Below are 20593 nucleotides of genomic sequence, written 5' to 3'. Positions count from 1 at the left end.
AGTGTGGTGTCAGGAAAACAACCTCTCACTCAACGTCAACAAAACAAAGGAGATGATCATGGACTTCAGGAAACAGCAGAGGGAGCACCCCCCCATCCACATCGACGGGACAGCAGTAAAGAAGGTGGAAAGTTTCAAGTTCCTCGGCATACACATCACGGACAAATTGAAATGGTCCACCCACACAGACTGTGTGGTGAAGAAGGCGCAACAGCACCTCTTCAACCTCAAGAGGCTGAAGAAATGTGGCTTGTTACCTAAAATCCTCACAAACTTTTACAGATGCACAATTGAGAGCATCCTGTCGTGCTATATCACCGCCTGGTATGGCAACTGCAGCGCCCTCAACCGCAGGGCTCTCCAGAGGGTGGTGTGGTCTGCACAACACATCACTGGGGGCAAACTACCTGCCCTCCAGGACACCTACAGCACCCGATGTCACAGGAAGGCCAAAAAGATCATCAAGGACAACAACCACCACAGCCACTGCCTGTTCACCCCGCTACCATCCAGAAGGCGAGGTCAGTGAAGGTGCATCAAAGCTGGGACTGAGAGACTGAAAAACAGCTTCTATCTAAAGGCCATCAGACTGTTAAATAGCCATCACTAACACAGAGGGCTGCTGCCTACATACAGACTTGAAATCATTGGCCACTCTAACAAATGCTTCACTAGTTACTGTATTAATGGCACTTAAATAATGATATTTACATATACAGTATCTTGCACTACTCATCCAAGATGTATATACTGTATTTTATACCATCTATTCCATCTATTGCATCTATGCCGGTCGGTCATGGCCCATCCATATATTCATATGTACATATTCTTATTCCAACCCTTTACTTAGATTTGTTTGTATTAGGTAGTTGTTGTGGAATTGTTAGATATTGCACTATCGGAACTAGAAGCATAAGCATTTCGCTACACTCGCAATAACCTCTGCTAACGATGTGTATGTGACCAATACAATTTTATTTTTATGTCGCTTATGCCTATATCTGGCTCTGGGAATTACTAATCACTTCACAAACCAGTGTGCCTTGCAGGTCTTATGTGGCCCTTGAGCCAGGGTTTTTAGACCACAATGTCAAGGATCATTAGCCCATAACTAAAGGCCTTATGAACTGTATAATATGTGGTCATAAAGGGTTTACTTTTAATTGAAACACATTCACTTTGGCAGTCACTTGTTGGAAGTTTCAGGAATAAATGTTATTGAATGCAACAATGATGTCTCTGTCGCTAACAAACACAATCATGGGTGGGTATCGCTCACATTCACTCGAAAGGCATTGTGGGACATATGTGCGCATATTATTCATGTTAGCTCCTCATGTACATTTTAAGAACCAGCCATGCTACCCTGTTCTGGGACAATTGTAATTTCCTAAGTCCCTCTTTGTGGCACCTGACCACACGGCTGGACAGTAGTCCAGGTGAGACAAAACAAGGGCCTGTAGGACCTGCCTTGTTTAGAAGGCAGAGCAGTACTTTATTATGGACAGAAGAGTAGTGAAACAGACAGTGATGAGGCAGACAGTGGTGAGGTGTCATGGCCGTTGAATGAAGTGGACCAAAGCGCAGCGTGGTGAATCGTACATATTCCTCTTTATTAGGATGACGCCGACAAAAACAATAAACAATACCAAAACAACCGTGAAGCTTAAGGCTATAGTGCCACAAACAAAGACAACTTCCCCCACAGAAAGGAGGGAAAAGGGCTACCTAAGTATGGTTCCCAATCAGAGACAATGACAACTGTCTTTGATTGAGAACCATACCCGGCCAAAACATAGAAATACAAAATCATAGAAAAACAAAACATAGAATCCCCCCCCCCCCCCCAAATCACACCCTGACCAAACCAAATAGAGACATAAATAGGCTCTCTAACGTCAGGGCGTGACATGAGACAAGGAAGCAAGCAGACAGAGAGGCTTTCCAAGCAGTTGGACAGTAAAGCAACACCTACACTTTAAAAAGAGAATTAGTGCAATCAAAAATTACAGTTGAAAATGTTTATATGTTTTGGTTTATATCGGTGCTTGTTCGTTTTATCTTGGATTTGATAGTTTCCCCACCTTTTTTTTACCACTACAAGGGTTCCTAAAGGGTACTTCAGCTGTCCCCATAGGACACCCCTTTTGGTTCCAGGTAGAATAATTTTTGGTTACAGGTAGAACACTCTGTGGAAAGGGAACTGATAAGGGTTCTACGTACCTGGAATCAAAAGGATTCTACCTGGAACAAAAAAAAGTCATTCAAAGGTTTCTGCTATGGTGACAGCCGAAGAACCCTTTTAGGTTGAAGATAGCACCTTTTCTTCCAAGAGTGGACATCTGTCACGCCCTGGCCTTAGTATTCTTTGTTTTCTTGATTATTTTAGTTAGGTCAGGGTGTGACATGGGGAATGTTTATGTTTTGTTGGTGTTGGGTGTTTATATGGTAAAGGGGTTATGGGTTGTTGTATAGTATATGGGTTTGTGTGGAGTACAGGTGTCTAGTGTTTTCTATGTATGTTTAGTTGTCTAGGAGAGTCTATGGTGGCCTGAATGAGTTCCCAATTAGAGACAGCTGATTTCGGTTGTCTCTGATTGGGAGCCTTATTTAGGGTAGCCATAGGCTCTCATTGGTTGTGGGTAATTGTCTATGTAAGAACGTTTGTAGCCTGTATGTTTGTGCACAACGTTTGTAGCTTCACGGTCGTTTTGTTGTTTTGTTAGTTTGTTAAAGTGTTTTTGTGTCGTGTTCATCTTCGTGGTGTTTAATAAAAGAAGATGGCTTATTTTCCAACTGCTGCATTTTGGTCCGTCAATCCGCCACACGATCGTGACAGAATTACCCACCATAGGACCAAGCGGCATGACCAGCGGCAACAGGAGCAATACAAGGATTTATGGACATGGGAGGAAATTTTAGACCGGGAGGTACCAGGAGAATATAACCGCCCCAAAGCTGAGCTGGAGGCAGCGAAAGCAGAGAGGCGGCGATATGAGGAGCTAGCTCGGAGGCAGGAAAAGGAACCTACAAAGGATCTGGGTTACACTACGTGGGAGGAGATCGACAGGTGGGCGATCAACCCAGGGAGAGTGCCGGAGCCCGCCTGGGATTCTCTGGCGCAGTGCGAGGAGGGGATACCGGCGAATTGAGGCAGCACGACGAAGCGGTAGGAAGCCTGTGGGAAAACCCAAACAATTTCTTTGGGGGGGGCTTAAAGGGAGAGTGGCGAAGTCAGGTAGGAAACCTGCGCCTACTCCCTGTAATTACCGTGGAGAGCGAGAGTACGGGCAGACACCGTGTTACGCAGTAGAGCGCACGGTGTCTCCTGTACGTGTGCATAGCCCGGTGCGGGTTATTCCACCTCCCCGCACTGGCAGGGCTAGATTGAGTATTGAGCCGGATGTCATGAAGCCGGCCCTACATATCTGGCCACCAGTGCGTCTCCTCGGGCCGGTTTACATGGCACCAGCCTTACGCATGGTGTCCCCGGTTCGCCTACATAGCCCGGTGCGGGTTATTCCACCTCCCCGCACTGGTCGGGCAACGGGGAGCATTCAACCAGGTAAGGTTGGTCAGGCTCAATGCTCAAGGGAGCCAATACGCCTGCACGGTCCGGTATTTCCGGCGCCACCTCCCCGCCCCAGTTCAGTGCCACCAGTGCCTACACCACGTAACAGGCTTCCAGTGTGTCTCCAGAGCCCTGTTCCTCCTCCACGCACTCGTCCTATGGTGCGTGTCTCCAGCCCGGTATCACCAATTCCGGCACCACGCACTAAGCCTCTTGTGCGTCTCCAGAGTCCTGTGCATCCTGTTGCTGCTCCCCGCACTAGCCCTGAGATGCGTGTCCCCAGCCCGGTGCCACCAGTCCCGGCACCACGCACCAGGCCTACAGTGCGCCTCAGCCGGCAGGAGTCTGCCGTCTGCACAGCAATGACTGAACTGCCCGTCTGCCAAGCGTCATCTGAGCCATCCGTCTCCCCAGCGCCATCTGAGCCATCCGTCTCCCCAGCGCCATCTGAGCCATCCGTCTGCAATGAGCCTGCAAAGCCGCCCGTCTGCCATGAGCCTGCAAAGCCGCCCGTCTGCCATGAGCCTGCAAAGCCGCCCGTCTGCCATGAGCCCACTGAGCCGTCCGCCAGACAGGAGCCGCTAGAGCCGCCAGCCAGACAGGAGCCGCTAGAGCCGTCCGTCAGACAGGATCTGCCAGAGCCGCCAACCAGACAGGATCTGCCAGAGCCGCCAACCAGACAGGATCTGCCAGAGCCACCAACCAGACAGGAGCAGCCAGATCAGTCAGCCAGCCATGAGCAGCCAGATCCGTCAGCTAGCCATGAGCAGCCAGATCCGTCAGCCAGCCATGAGCAGCCAGATCCGTCAGCTAGCCATGAGCAGCCAGATCCGTCAGCTAGCCATGAGCAGCCAGATCCGTCAGCTAGCCATGAGCAGCCAGATCCGTCAGCTAGCCATGAGCAGCCAGATCCGTCAGCTAGCCATGAGCAGCCAGATCCGTCAGCTAGCCATGAGCAGCCAGATCCGTCAGCCAGCCATGAGCAGCCAGATCCGTCAGCCAGCCATGAGCAGCCAGATCCGTCAGCCAGCCATGAGCAGCCAGATCAGTCAGCCAGCCACGAGCAGCCAGATCCGTCAGCAAGCCATGAGCAGCCAGATCTGTCAGCCAGCCATGGGCCGTCCCTCAGTCCGGAGCTGCAGTCCCTCAGTCCGGAGCTGCAGTCCCTCAGTCTGGAGCTGCCATTCCTCAGTCCGGAGCTGCCCCTTACCCTGGAGCTGCCCCTTACCCTGGTGCTGCCCCTTACCCTGTTGCTGCCCCTTACCCTGGTGCTGCCCCTTACCCTGGTGCTGCCTCTTACCCTGGTACTGCCCCTTACCCTGGTACTGCCCCTGATCCTGGTACTGCCCCTTACCCTGGTACTGGCCCTTAATCCGGAACTCCCCCTTAATGCAATGGGATTAATGTGGAGAGGGGTTATTTTGAAGAAACTAAGGAGGTGGTTAGGGACTGTGGTGAAGTGGGGACCACGACCAGAGCCGGAGCCGCCACCGTGGAGGGAAGCCCACCCAGACCTTCCCCTAGACTGTGTATGGTGCGCCCGGAGTTCGCGCCTCAAGGGGGGGGTTATGTCACGCCCTGGCCTTAGTATTCTTTGTTTTCTTGATTATTTTAGTTAGGTCAGGGTGTGACATGGGGAATGTTTATGTTTTGTTGGTGTTGGGTGTTTATATGGTAAAGGGGTTATGGGTTGTTGTATAGTATATGGGTTTGTGTGGAGTACAGGTGTCTAGTGTTTTCTATGTATGTTTAGTTGTCTAGGAGAGTCTATGGTGGCCTGAATGAGTTCCCAATTAGAGACAGCTGATTTCGGTTGTCTCTGATTGGGAGCCTTATTTAGGGTAGCCATAGGCTCTCATTGGTTGTGGGTAATTGTCTATGTAAGAACGTTTGTAGCCTGTATGTTTGTGCACAACGTTTGTAGCTTCACGGTCGTTTTGTTGTTTTGTTAGTTTGTTAAAGTGTTTTTGTGTCGTGTTCATCTTCGTGGTGTTTAATAAAAGAAGATGGCTTATTTTCCAACTGCTGCATTTTGGTCCGTCAATCCGCCACACGATCGTGACAACATCACTGATGGTTACTATATCAATTATGTGTGCATAAATGCATTTTACGGACAAATCAGCTTTTTCCATCAGGCCTGTCATAGGTTTTTTTTTACGTCTCAAGGAAAATCATCGTCATGAAATGGTTGCATGGAAACGTCATTAGTGATAGGAAATCTGACAAAATGATGCATTTCCGCTCTTGCTCTGACAAGTCATTTACTAGAACATTATGAACATCCATATGCACCCTTCCAACATATTTAGCACATATTCTAGGGTATTGCAGACTACAAAGACCAACACAAAAGTCCATACAGCCCACCTCTAAACCACAACATTTACCCTTTTAATTGAAACCCTATGACTGCTGTAATGCCTTCCATGGCTAACAAGTTGTCAATCTGGTGTAATAAGGTACATTGAAAATGAAAAGCAGGGGTGCTGTTGTAAAAACAAACACTATCACTTCAAATATTCTGCAGAATGCAACAGACACGGGATTAACGTCTTGCGACTACAGGGGGTGCTGTTTTTAACATTAGCATAATTGCATTACAGATTAAACGGCTTCCTACTAAATTCTTGCTCATACAATATGCATATTATTACTATTATTGGATAGAAAACACTCTCTAGTTTCTATAGGCGTTGGAATTTTGTCTCTGAGTGGAACATAACTCATTCTACAGCAATTTCCCTGACATGGAGTCAGATTTCACACATTTTGGCCCCTGATCTGGAGTCAGTTTAAAGGCCACTGTGAACGCTATCAGGATACGGACACTGCTTACGTCTTCCCCTGGATGCCTTTACGTGATGACGATTTGAATGGTATCGATTGCGCAATCACAGCCCCTATAAAACAAAAACACGTGTAGGTAGGAACTCTTTTCCAGATGCGTCGGGCGCGCGGTGGACACCGACCTGCTCTTTTTCCAAGCATTAGTGTAGCCAGTTATATTTCTCCGGTCATGTTTCTACTCGTTATAGGAGTTAAAAACATCATAAGGTAGTTAATTTAAACCGTTTTATAGCAATTTATATCCGTTTAGTGCGCATTTTGGGACATTTATTTCTGAGACTTTTTGAAGAGCCGGGCAGGTTTCCAGTTCATGCCGAACGCAGTTGGCATTTCCACATGGCAAGAGGACAGCTTTCGACCAAAAGACGATTAGACCCAAGAAAGGAGTCTTTGCCCAAGATTCTGATGGAAGAACAGCTCAAAGTAGGAACAATTTATTATGATAAATCGTGTTTCTGTCGAGAAATGTTAATTGCTTATGACGCCATTTTGTTTGACGTAGCTTCGCTTGGCGCAAACTGAATTGAAAAGTAAGGATAATTTTAAAAATGTAAATCAGCGATTGTATTAAGAATTAATTTGTCTATCAATCGCTGTCTACCCTATATTTTTTAGTTACGTTTATGAGTATTTATGTATACGACTAGATCACTGTCTAATATGGCGCACGACATTGTCTGACCAGCTGGGCAACTTTTGTCATTGTCTAACCATGATTTTGGTGGCTAAATATGCACATTTTCGAACAAACTGTATATGTATGTTGTAATGTGATGTCACAGGAGTGTCATCTGAAGAATTCTGAGAAGGTTAGTGAAAAAATTAATATATTTTGGCGATGTTTACGTTATCGCTCTCTTTGGCTAGAATCAATGCTCTGGTAACGTTTGCATATGTGCTATGCTAATATAACGATTTATTGTGTTTTCGCTGTAAGACACTTAGAAAATCTGAAATATTGTCTGTATTCACAGGATCTGTGTCTTTCGATTAGTGTATGCTGTGTATTTTTACGAAATGTTTGATGATTAGTAATTAGGTAAACACGTTGCTCTATGTATTTATTCTAGTCCATTTGTGACGGTGGGTGCAATTGTAAACTATGATATCTACCTGAAATATGCACATTTTTCTAACAAAACCTATCCTATACCATAAATATGTTATCAGACTGTCATCTGATGAGGTTTTTTCTTGGTTAGTGGCTATCAATATCTTAGTTTAGCCGAATTGGTGATAGCACCTGATGGAGTAAGAAACTGATGGAGTGTCACGTTCCTGACCTGTTTTCTGTTGTTTTGTATGTGTGTGATGGTCAGGGCGTGAGTTTTGGGTGGGCAGTCTATGTTTTCCGTTTCTATGTTGGTTTTGGGTTGCCTGGTATGGCTCTTAATTAGAGGCAGGTGTTTTGCGTTTTCCTCTAATTGAGAGTCATATTAAGGTAGGAGGTTCTCACTGTTTGTTTGTGGGTGATTGTCTTCCGTGTCAGTGTATGTGCGCACCATACGGGACTGTTTCATTGTCGTTAGGTATTTGTAGTCTGTTCCTGTTCGTGCGTTCTTCACGTTGTATGTAAGTTCGTGTCCAGGTCTGTTTACTTCGTTTTGTTGTTTTGTAAAATATCAAGTGTTCTTCGTGTGTTTAGTTTCGTCTTGTTTATTAAAATTCATTATGTATTCACAACCCGCTGCATTTTCGTCTTTCGATCCTTCTCTCCTCTCCTCGTTTGAGGAGGAGGATTACGACACCCGTTACAGAATCACCCACCAAACCCAGATCAAGCAGCGGGTTAACGGACAGCAACGACAGCAGCAGTGGGAAAAGGAGGATTGGACATGGGAAGAGATCCTGGACGGTAAAGGACCCTGGGCAGAGCCAGAGGAGTGTCGCCGTTCCAAGGCGGAGCTGGAGGCATCGAAAGCGGAGAGGCGACGTTATGAGGAGGCAGCACGGAAGCAAGGCTGGAAGCCCGCAAGTACTACCCTAAAATTTCTTGGGGGGTGGCTAAGAGGTAGTGGGCCAAGAGGTAGTGGGCCGAGGGCAGGTAGGAGACCTGCGCCCACTTCCCAGGCTAACCGTGGAGAGCGGGAGTACGGGCAGACGCCGTGTTACGCAGTAGATCGCACGGTGTCTCCTGTACGGGTGCATAGCCCAGTGCGGGTTATTCCACCTCCCCGCACTGGTAGGGCTAGATTGGGCATTGAGCCAAATGTCATGAGGCCGGCCCTACATATCTGGCCACCTGTACGTCTCTTTGGGCCGGCTTACATGGCACCAGCCTTACGCATGGTGTCCCCGGTTCGCCAACACAGCCCAGTGCGGGTTATTCCACCTCCCCGCACTGGACGGGCTACGGGGAGCATGCAACCAGGTAAGGTTGGGCAGGCTCAGTGCTCAAGGGAGCAAATACGCCTGCACGGTCCGGTATTTCTGGCGCTACCTCCTCGCCCCAGCCCAGTACCACCAGTGCCTACACCACGCACCAGGCTTCCAGTGCGTTTTAAGAGCCCTGTTCCTCCTCCACGCACTCTCCCTATGGTGCGTGTCTCCAGCCCAGTGCCTCCAGTTCCGGCACCACGCACTAAGCCATCTGTGCGTCTCCAGAGCCCTGTACGCACTGTTCCTTCTCCCCGCACTCGCCCTAAGGTGCGTGCCCTCAGCCCGGTACCTCCAGTTCCGGTACCACGCACCAGGCCTATAGTGCGCTTCGAGAGGTCAGTGTGCCCTGTTCCTGCTCCCCGCACTAGCCTTGAAGTGCGTGCCGTCATCCCGGTACCTCCAGTTCCGGCACCACGCACCAGGCCTACTGTGCGCCTCAGCAGGGCAGAGTCGGCCGTCTGCCCAACGCCTTCTGCACTGCCTGTCTGCCCAGCGCCGTCTGAGCCATCTGTCTGTCCAGCGCCGTCTGAGCCATCTGTCTGCCCAGCGCCGTCTGAGCCATCTGTCTGCCCAGCGCCGTCTGAGCCATCTGTCTGCCCAGCGCCGTCTGAGCCATCTGTCTGCCCAGCGGCGTCTGAGCCATCTGTCTGCCCAGCGCCGTCTGAGCCATCTGTCTGCCCAGCGGCGTCTGAGCCATCTGTCTGCCCAGCGCCGTCTGAGCCATCTGTCTGCCCAGCGCCGTCTGAGCCATCTGTCTGCCCAGCGCCGTCTGAGCCATCTGTCTGCCCAGCGCCGTCTGAGCCATCTGTCTGCCCAGCGCCGTCTGAGCCATCTGTCTGCCCAGCGCCGTCTGAGCCATCTGTCTGCCCAGCGCCGTCTGAGCCATCTGTCTGCCCAGCGCCGTCTGAGCCATCTGTCTGCCCAGCGCCGTCTGAGCCATCCGTCTGCCCAGCGCCGTCTGAGCCATCCGTCTGCCCAGCGCCTTCTGAGCCATCCGTCTGCCCAGCGCCTTCTGAGCCATCCGTCTGCCCAGCGCCTTCTGAGCCATCCGTCTGCCCAGCGCCTTCTGAGCCATCCGTCTGCCCAGCGCCTTCTGAGCCATCCGTCTGCCCAGCGCCTTCTGAGCCATCCGTCTGCCCAGCGCCTTCTGAGCCATCCGTCTGCCCAGCGCCTTCTGAGCCATCCGTCTGCCCAGCGCCGTCTGAGCCATCCGTCTGCCCAGCGCCGTCTGAGCCATCCGTCTGCCCAGCGCCTTCTGAGCCATCCGTCTGCCCAGCGCCTTCTGAGCCATCCGTCTGCCACGAGCCATTAGAGCCGCCCGTCTGTCCCGAGCCATTAGAGCCGTCCGTCAGTCAGGAGCTGCCAGAGCCGTCCGTCAGTCAGGAGCTGCCAGAGCCGCCAGCCAGTCAGGAGCTGCCAGAGCCGCCAGCCAGTCAGGAGCTGCCAGAGCCGCCAGCCAGTCAGGAGCTGCCAGAGCCGCCAGCCAGTCAGGAGCTGCCAGAGCCGCCAGCCAGTCAGGAGCTGCCAGAGCCGCCAGCCAGTCAGGAGCTGCCAGAGCCGCCAGCCAGTCAGGAGCTGCCAGAGCCGCCAGCCAGTCAGGAGCTGCCAGAGCCGCCAGCCAGTCAGGAGCTGCCAGAGCCGCCAGCCAGTCAGGAGCTGCCAGAGCCGCCAGCCAGTCAGGAGCTGCCAGAGCCGCCAGCCAGTCAGGAGCTGCCAGAGCCGCCAGCCAGTCAGGAGCCGCCAGCCAGTCAGGAGCTGCCAGAGCCGCCAGCCAGTCAGGAGCTGCCAGAGCCGCCAGCCAGTCAGGAGCTGCCCTACAGTCAGGAGCTGCCCTACAGTCAGGAGCTGCCCTACAGTCATGAGCTGCCCTACAGTCATGAGCTGCCCTACAGTCAGGAGCTGCCCTACAGTCAGGAGCTGCCCTACAGTCATGAGCTGCCCTACAGTCATGAGCTGCCCTACAGTCATGAGCTGCCCCACAGTCATGATCTGCCCTACAGTCATGAGCTGCCCCACAGTCATGAGCTGCCCCACAGTCATGAGCTGCCCCACAGTCAGGAGCTGTCCCTCAGTCAGGAGCTGTCCCTCAGCCCGGACCTGCCAGAGTCCCTCAGCCCGGACCTGCCAGAGTCCCTCAGCCCGGACCTGCCAGAGTCCCTCAGCCAGGACCTGCCAGAGTCCCTCAGCCAGGACCTGCCAGAGTCCCTCAGCCAGGACCTGCCAGAGTCCCTCAGCCAGGACCTGCCAGAGTCCCTCAGCCAGGACCTGCCAGAGTCCCTCAGCCAGGACCTGCCAGAGTCCCTCAGCCAGGACCTGCCAGAGTCCCTCAGCCAGGACCTGCCAGAGTCCCTCAGCCAGGACCTGCCAGAGTCCCTCAGCCAGGACCTGCCAGAGTCCCTCAGCCAGGACCTGCCAGAGTCCCTCAGCCAGGACCTGCCGCCCCTTATCCCGGTGCTGCCCCTTATCCCGGTGCTGCCCCTTCATTTAGGTGGTTTTAGTTGGAGGGTGGTCATTGGGAGGGGAATACAGAAGCGGGGAGTGACTATGGTGGTGTGGGGACAGCGTCCGGAGCCTGAGCCACCACCGTGGTCAGATGCCCACCCAGACCCTCCCCTGGACTTTGTGCTGGTGCGCCCGGCGTTCGCACCTTGAGGGGGGGGTTCTGTCACGTTCCTGACCTGTTTTCTGTTGTTTTGTATGTGTGTGATGGTCAGGGCGTGAGTTTTGGGTGGGCAGTCTATGTTTTCCGTTTCTATGTTGGTTTTGGGTTGCCTGGTATGGCTCTTAATTAGAGGCAGGTGTTTTGCGTTTTCCTCTAATTGAGAGTCATATTAAGGTAGGAGGTTCTCACTGTTTGTTTGTGGGTGATTGTCTTCCGTGTCAGTGTATGTGCGCACCATACGGGACTGTTTCATTGTCGTTAGGTATTTGTAGTCTGTTCCTGTTCGTGCGTTCTTCACGTTGTATGTAAGTTCGTGTCCAGGTCTGTTTACTTCGTTTTGTTGTTTTGTAAAATATCAAGTGTTCTTCGTGTGTTTAGTTTCGTCTTGTTTATTAAAATTCATTATGTATTCACAACCCGCTGCATTTTGGTCTTTCGATCCTTCTCTCCTCTCCTCGTTTGAGGAGGAGGATTACGACTCCCGTTACATGGAGTTAGAAAAGTGGTGTCTTTTGCTAACGTGGTTAGCTAATAGATTTACATATTTTGTCTTCCCTGTAAAACATTTAAAAAATCTGAAATGGTGGCTTTATTCACAAGATCTGTATCTTTCATTAGGTGTCTTGGAATTGTGATTTAATGATATTTAGATGCTACTATTTAATTGTGACGCTATGCTAGGCTATGCTACTCAGTGTGGGGGGGGGTGGGGGGTGCTCCCGGACCCGGGGTAGATACTCGTGAAAGGTTAAATCGTGTAACCACACTGAAAACAAATATCTAAATACATAATGAACTCCTTCTCAATGAAGAGTTTAGAGACACATATGCAGTTTGGAGTAATACGGTCTCTCTTTTTGCTACCTATCAAAATGACACCCACAGTCTCTTTCAGCAGTTCTTGGTCTTAAAGTACTGGAACGCCAGCCACCTTAAGGTATCACATCCATGCTCTTGGAATAGCATGAGACAGCTCACTGTCTAAGAGGCTAACTCCACATGACAATGTGCGTGTTTATAAAGTAACACCTCCCCAAGTGTTAATTTCCCCCCTCTGTTGCTCTCACATCCTTTCTACGCAACTCTCTGACGACACTAACAGTGTCGATTTACTAACAGTATGATATACAATACGTTTTCAGGGTGCACTTGCATGAAATAAACGATTCATGTAAAACTTCATGTTCACCAACCCAGACAGGAAGGTGACGTCAGTGACTCAACCCACTCAAGTGACGCACCCCTCCTAGGGACGGCATGGAAGAGCACCAGTAAGCCAGTGACTCAGCCCCTGCAATAGGGTTAGAGCAGATAATCCCTGTGGAGAGAGGGGAACCGGCCAGGCAGAGACAGCAAGAGCGGTTCGTTGCTCCAGAGCGGTTCGTTGCTCTTTCCGTTCACCTTCACACTCCTGGGCCAGACTACACTCAATCATATGACCTACTGAAGAGATGAGTCTTCAGTAAAGACTTAAAGGTTGAGACCGAGTCTGCGTCTCTAACATGGGTAGGTAGACCATTCCATAAAAATTGAACTTTATAGGAGAAAGCCCTGCCTCCAGCTGTTTGCTTAGAAATTCTAGGGACAATTAGGAGGCCTGCGTCTTGTGACTGGAGCGTATGTGTAGGTATGTACGGCAGGACCAAATCGGAAATATAGGTAGGAGCAAGCCCATGTAATGCTTTGTAGGTTAACAGTAAAACCTTGAAATCAGCCCTTGCCTTAACAGGAAGCCAGTGTAGGGAGATTAAAACTGGAGTAATATGATACATTTTTGGGGTTCTAGTCAGAATTCTAGCAGCCGTATTTAGCACTAACTGAAGTTTATTTAGTGCTTTATCCGGGTAGCCGGAAAGTAGAGCATTGCAGTAGTCTAACCTAGAAGTAACAAAAGCATGGATTAATTTTTCTGCATCATTTTTGGACAGAAAGTTTCAGATTTTTGTAATGTTAGGTAGATGGAAAAAAGCTGTCCTTGAAACAGTCTTGATATGTTCGTCAAAAGTGAGATCAGGGTCCAGAGTAACGCCGAGTTCCTTCACAGTTTATTTGAGACGACTGTACAACCATCAAGATTAATTGTCAGATTCAACAGAAGATCTCTTTGTTTCTTGGGACCTAGAACAAGCATCTCTGTTTTGTCCTAGTTTAAAAGTAGAAAGATTGTAGCTATCCACTTCCTTATGTCTGAAACACAGGCTTCTAGCGAGGGTAATTTTGGGGCTTCACCATGTTTCATTGAAATGTACAGCTGTGTGTCATCTGCATAGCAGTGAAAGTTAACATTATGTTTTCGAATGACATCCCCAAGATGGAAAATATATAGTGAAAACATTAGTGGTCCTAAAACGGAACCTTGAGGAACACCGAAATGTACAGTTGATTTGCCAGAGGACAAACCATTCACAGAGACATCTTTCCGGCAGATAAGATCTAAACCAGGCCAGAACTTGTCCGTGTAGACCAATTTGGGTTTCCAATCTCTCCAAAAGAATGTGGTGATCGATGGTATCAAAAGCAGCACTAAGGTCTAGGAGCACGAGGACAGATGCAGAGCCTCGGTCTGACGACATTAAAATGTCATTTACCACCTTCACAAGTGCAGTCTCAGTGGGGTCTAAAATGGGGTCTAAAACCAGACTGAATCATTTCTTGTACATTGTTTGTCTTCAGGAAGGCAGTGAGTTGCTGCGCAACAGCTTTTCCAAAAACTTTTGAGAGGAATGGAAGATTCGATTTAGGCCAATAGTTTTTTATATTTTATGGGTCAAGGTTTGGCTTTTTCAAGAGAGGCTTTATTACTGTCACTTTTAGTGAGTTTGGTACACATCCGGTGGATAAAGAGCCGTTTATTATGTTCAACATAGGAGGGCCAATTTATTGCGATTAACTGTAATATTTCATAGTTAAACTGTAATAACAACATGAAACTAGTGGTAATTGCAGTCTGTAATTACAGCGGTGTACTAATGCATGCTTGTTACCATGCTTGTTACCATGCTTGTTACCATGCTTGTTACCATGCTTGTTACTATGCTTGTTACAAATGTGAAGTTTCTAATAGCATTCAAATGCAACATAGTCAGCCTTCACAAACCACATAATAAGTGTTAACCAATTGAAAACTGACCCAACTCAGTGAAACAACTCTGCAATAAAGGGCTCTGGAGTCTGATGCCCAGGCCCAATGGTAAAAACCAGTTCAAAAACAGTTCATATGTAACGGCTTTCGTTGGTGGAAGGAGAGGAGGACCAAAATGCAGCGTGGTAGATATCCATAATATCGTTTAATCGAGAATGAACACAAAATGAACAAGAGAATAAATGAAAACCGACACAGTCCCGTATGGTGCAAACACTGAAACGGAAATTAACTACCCAAAACCCATAGTGGGAAAACAGGCTTCCTAAGTATGATTCTCAATCAGAGACAACGATCGACACCTGCCTCTGATTGAGAACCATACTAGGCCACACATAGAAATATAACGTACAGACCAAAACATAGAAAAACAACATAGAATGCCCACCCCAACTCACGCCCTGAACAAACTAAAATAATGACATAAAAAAGGAACTAAGGTCAGAACGTGACATCATATTAAAATAAAATACTTTAAATTGTTAAATCAATTAATGGTGCATTTGACAATGGGTAAATTAGTTGAATCATCATTACAAACATTTTAGACATTAATTAACAGTTATGGTTCAAATTGTGACATTCATTCAGAGTCATTTGTGCTTGCCAAATTGTATGCCTATTAAAGTTGATTGGATAATGGTTTATAAATGCACTTAAAATAGTCATAAGACAAACTCTTATTCCCTCATGTAACCTGTTTTTGAACATTCACACTTTTGGATGGGATGCATTAGTACAATTATTTATTTATTCCAGGAATTAAGGCATCATGTCAAGATCTGCCCAACTGCGCCTCACGCTCGAAATAATGACGTCCTTGAACGTTCCCATGTGTTGACCAATGATTTGTATATACACTAGATGACCGTTACGGGGCACTGTGTTTAAGCCACTGTGCCTCCATCTTGGCAGTTACTCACCGTTGTATTTTTGGGGGGGAAGCTATAGAAATGCATTTATTAATGTCTACATACATTTTTGCAACTTTTATTATATAACAGACACCACAATGCATACTTTTAAATGATATTATATTATGTGAGCTAAACATACAAACAAAACTTAACAAAATATATAAAAACGTTTTCCTTAAAATATCATTTTTGGAGATTACTAATGTTACTGTCCCCCACTACAATAAAAATAAAACTTAACATGTAATTTTGTCTTTGAAACATTTAACTGAAATACTGTGGTATTCCATTAACTCCCATGGAGTACTGCTCCTACTGAGGAGTGGAAATGTGGCTGACCGGTGGCTTCAAAGCCTCTCAATGGCCAATACACAGCATCAGCAATCCAGCGTTTATATACAGTAGCTGTCAAAAGTTCGGACCCACCTAATCATTCACTAGTGTTTCTTTAGTTTTACTGTTTTCTACTTTGTAGAGTAATAGTGAAGACATAAAAACTATGAAATAACACATGGAATCATGTAGTAAACAAAAAAGTGTCAAACAAATCAAAATATATTTTAGAGTTTAGATTCCACCCTTTGCCTTGATGACAGCTTTGCACACTCTTGGCATTCCCTCAACCAGCTTCATAAGGAATGCTTTTCCAACAGTCTTGAATGAGTTCCCACATATGCTGAGCACTTGTTGGCTGCGTTTCTTTCACTCTGCCGTCCAACTCATCCCAATCCATCTCAATTGAGTTGAGGTCGGGTGATTATGGAGGCCAGGTCATCTGATGCAACACTCCATCACCTTCCTTGGTTAAATAGCCCTTACATTGCCTGGAGGTGTGTTTTTGGTCATTGTCCTGTTGAAAAACGAATGATAGTCCCACTAAGCGCAAACTAGTTTGGATGGCATATCGCTGCAGAATGCTCTGGTAGCTATGCTGGTTAAGTGTGCCTTGAATTCTAAATAAATCACAGTGTCACCAGCAAAGCACCCCCTCACCATCACACCTCTTCCTCCATGCTTCACGGTGGGAACCAGACATTCGGAGATCATCCGTTCAACTACTCTGCATCACAAAGACACTGTGGTTGGAACCAAAAATCGGCCATTTGGACTCATCAGAAAAAAGGACAGATTTACACCGGTCTAATGTCCATTGCCTGTATTTCTTGGCCCAAGCAAGTCTCTTCTTATTATTGGTGTCCTTTAGTAGTGTTTTCTATGCAGCAATTCGACCATGAAGGCCTGATTACCACAGTCTCCTCTGAACAGTTGATGTTGAGATGTGTCTGTTACTTGAACTCGGTGAAGACTTTATTTGGGATACAATTTCTGAGGCTGGTAACTCCCTCTGGGCAGGTGCCTGGAGAACTTGCACTGGGCGCACAACGAGCAGGAGGAAGCATAAACCCTCACCTCCTTGGCCAAGGTGGACCACCAGTACTTCCCACTAAGACAGCACACTGTCTGACCGATGCCAGGGTGACCAGAGGAGGGTGACGTGTGGGCCCAATAGATCAACCGGACGCGGACAGCAGACGGAACGTACATACGCCCAACGGGACACTGAAAGGGAGTGGGCTCTGTACGTAACGCCTGCTCGATGTCCGCATCCAGCTCCCACACTGCCGGTGCCACCAGGCAAGAGGCCGGGAGTATGGGAGTGTGATCCATGGACCGCTCCTCTGTGTCATACATCCGGGACAGTGCGTCTGCCTTAGCATTCTGGGAACCTGGTCGGTAGGATAGGGTGAACACAAAACGGGTAAAAAACATGGCCCACCTTGCCTGGCGAGGGTTCAGCCTCCTCGCTGCCCCGATGTACTCCAGATTGCGGTGGTCAGTCCAGATGAGAAAGGGGTGTCTCGCCCCCTCAAGCTAATGTCTCCACGCCTTCAGAGCCTTGACGACAGCCAACAGCTCCCGGTCCCCCACATCATAGTTTTGCTCCGCCGGGCTGAGCTTCTTCGAAAATAAGGCACAGGGGCGGAGCTTCGGTGGCGTACCCGAGCGCTGATAGAGCACGGCTCCTAGCCCAGCCTCGGACGCGTCCACCTCCACTATGAACGCCAAAGAGTGATCCGGATGAGCCAGCACGGGAGCCGAGGTAAGCAGAACCCTCAGGTAACCAAAAGCCCTGTCCACCTGAGCCGACCACTGCAGTCACACCAGTCCCACCTTCAGCAGTGAGATAATGAGAGCCGCTACCTGACCAAAGCCCCGGATAAACCTCCGGTAGTAGTTGGCAAACCATAGAAACCACTGCACTTCCTTCACCGTGGTGGGAGACGGCCAATTACGCACGGCTGAAATGCGGTCACTCTCCATCTCCACCCCTGACATGGAAATGCGGTACCCTAGGAAGGAGACGGACTGTTGGAAGAACAGACATTTCTCAGCCTTGACGTACAGGTCATGCTTTAACAGTCGACCAAGCACCCTGCGCACCAGGGACACATGCTCGGCGCGTGTAGCGGAGTATATCAGAATGTCGTCGATATACACCACTACACCCTGCCCGTGCAGGTCCCGGAAAATCTCGTCAACAAAGGCCTGGAAGAGTGATGGAGCATTCATCAACCCGTACGGCATGACGCTGTACTCATAGTGCCCTGAGGTGGTACTAAATGCCGTCTTCCACTCGTCCCCCTCCCGGATACGCACCAGGTTGTAAGCGCTCCTGAGAACCAATTTTGTGAAGAAGCGCGCCCCATGCTGACTCACCGCACATGTAGCAGCGGATGGCGTCGGAATCCTAGGGGAGATGGAGGAGAGCCCAAGACCTTGTTTCCTTTGGTCAGTGACCAGCTGAGCTGTGGAGGGTGCCTCTGGAAGGCTGCTGGCTGTTGGTGTACTCCCAGGATCAGAGCTGACTCCCTGGGCCAGTATGTCCGCCTCCATCGGGGCAAAGCTGTTTAATAGCTGGATCTGATCTTATAGGAAATATCGAGGTCAACCAGACTGCCTCCCACGTGACCTCCTTCGCCTTCTCCTGGCCGCGGAGTTGAGCTTACTATCTTTCTAGTGGATTGGAGCAGGTCAGTACCACCCGACTCATTGAGCCCTTGGCTGTAAGAGGCATTCAAAATTGAAATTCTATGTATCTGGGCTGCATCAAAGTACAGTGCCTTCGGAAATTATTCAGACACCTTGACTTTTTCCAGATTTTGTTATGTTACAGCCTTATTGTAAAATGTATTAAATTATTGTTTTCCCTCTTCAACCTACACACACTACACCATAATGACAAAGTGAAAACAGGTTTTTAGAAATTTTTGCAAATGTATTAAACATATAAAACAGAAATGCTTTATTTACCTAAGTATTCAGACCCTTTACTAAGAGACTCGAAATTGAGTTCAGGTGAATCCTGTTTCCATTGATCATCCTTGATGTTTTCACCAATTGATTGGACATGATTTGGAAAGGCACACACCTGTCTATATAAGGTCCCACATTTGACAATGCATGTCAGAGCAAAAACCAAGCCATGAGGTCGAAGGAATTGTCCGCAGAGCTCCGAGACAGGATTGTGTCGAGGCACAGATCTGGGGAAGGGTACCAAAAAAATGTTCTGCAGCATTGAAGGTCCCCAACACAGTGGCCTCCATCCTTCTTAACTTCTCTAGGGTAGGGGGCAGCATTTTCACGTTTGGATGAAAAGCATTCCCAAATTCAACTGCCAGCTACTCATTCCCAGGAGATAAGATATGCATAGTATTAGTATATTTGGATAGAAAACACTCTGAAGTTTCTAAAACTGTTTGAATCATGTCTGTGAGTATAACAGAACTTATTTAGCAGGCGAAACCCCGAGGACAAACCATTCAGATTTCTTTTTTTGAGGTCACTCTCTTTTCAATGAGTTTTCATTGGGAAACCAGATTTCTAAGCGAATTGCTTGCAGTTCCTACGGCTTCCACTGGATGTCACCAGTCCTGAGAAATAGATTGAAGTTATTCCTTTGTGTAATGAAGAAGTACGGCCATCTAGAAGTCGAGTCACTCCAGGTGTCCTGTTTGATTGAAGCGCATGTCCAGAATGCATGCTACATTTGGTTTTAATCCTGTATCTACTGCATCTTGCCTATGCCGTTCTGTACCATCACTCATTCATATATCTGTATGTATGTACATATTCTTTATCCCTTTACACTTGTGTGTATGAGGTAGTAGTTGTGGAATTGTTAGGTTAGATTACTCTTTGGTTATTACTGCATTGTCGGAACTAGAAGCACAAGCATTTCGCTACACTGTCACGTTCCTGACCTGTTTTCCCTTGTTTTTGTATTTATTTAGTATGGTCAGGGCGTGAGTTGGGTGGGTTGTAGATGTGTGATTTTTATGTTGGGATTTTGTGTGTTCGGCCTGGTATGATTCTCAATCAGAGGCAGCTGTCAATCGTTGTCCCTGATTGAGAATCATACTTAGGCAGCCGGGGTTTCACGTGTGTTTTGTGGGTGTTTGTTTTCCGTGTCAGTGTTTGTACCACACGGGACTGTTTCGTTTGTTTAGTCTGATCCTGTTCGTGCGTTCTTCGTTATATGTAAGTTCACATGTTCAGGTCTGTTGACGTCGTTTGTTGTTTTATATAGTTTTTTCAGTGTTCTTCGTTTCGTCTTCTTTAAAAAATAAATCAAACATGTATTCTCCACAAGCTGTGTTTTGGTCCGATCCATGCTCCTCCTCAGACGAGGAGGAGAACAATCGTTACATACACTTGCATTAACATCTGCTAACCATGTGTATGTGACAAATAACATTTGATTTGATTTGTATTGAACACAGATCATCCCGTCTTCAATTTTATCGATTATTAACGTTAAAAAATACCTAAAGGTGTATTAGAAAAGTAGTTTGACATTTTTTGGCAAAGTTTACAGGTAACCTTTGAGATATTTTGTCGTCACGTTTGAGCAAGTTGGAACCTGTGTTTTTCTGGATCAAACGCGCCAAATAAATGAACATTTTGGATATATATCGACAGAATTAATCGAACAAAAGGACCATTTGTGATGTTTATGGGACATATTGGAGTGCCAACAATAGAAGCTCGTCAAAGGTAAGGCATGAATT

The sequence above is a fragment of the Salvelinus fontinalis genome, chromosome 17 (assembly GCF_029448725.1).
Source record: "Salvelinus fontinalis isolate EN_2023a chromosome 17, ASM2944872v1, whole genome shotgun sequence".
NCBI lineage: Eukaryota > Metazoa > Chordata > Actinopteri > Salmoniformes > Salmonidae > Salvelinus > Salvelinus fontinalis.
This window is presented reverse-complemented; position numbering follows the sequence as displayed.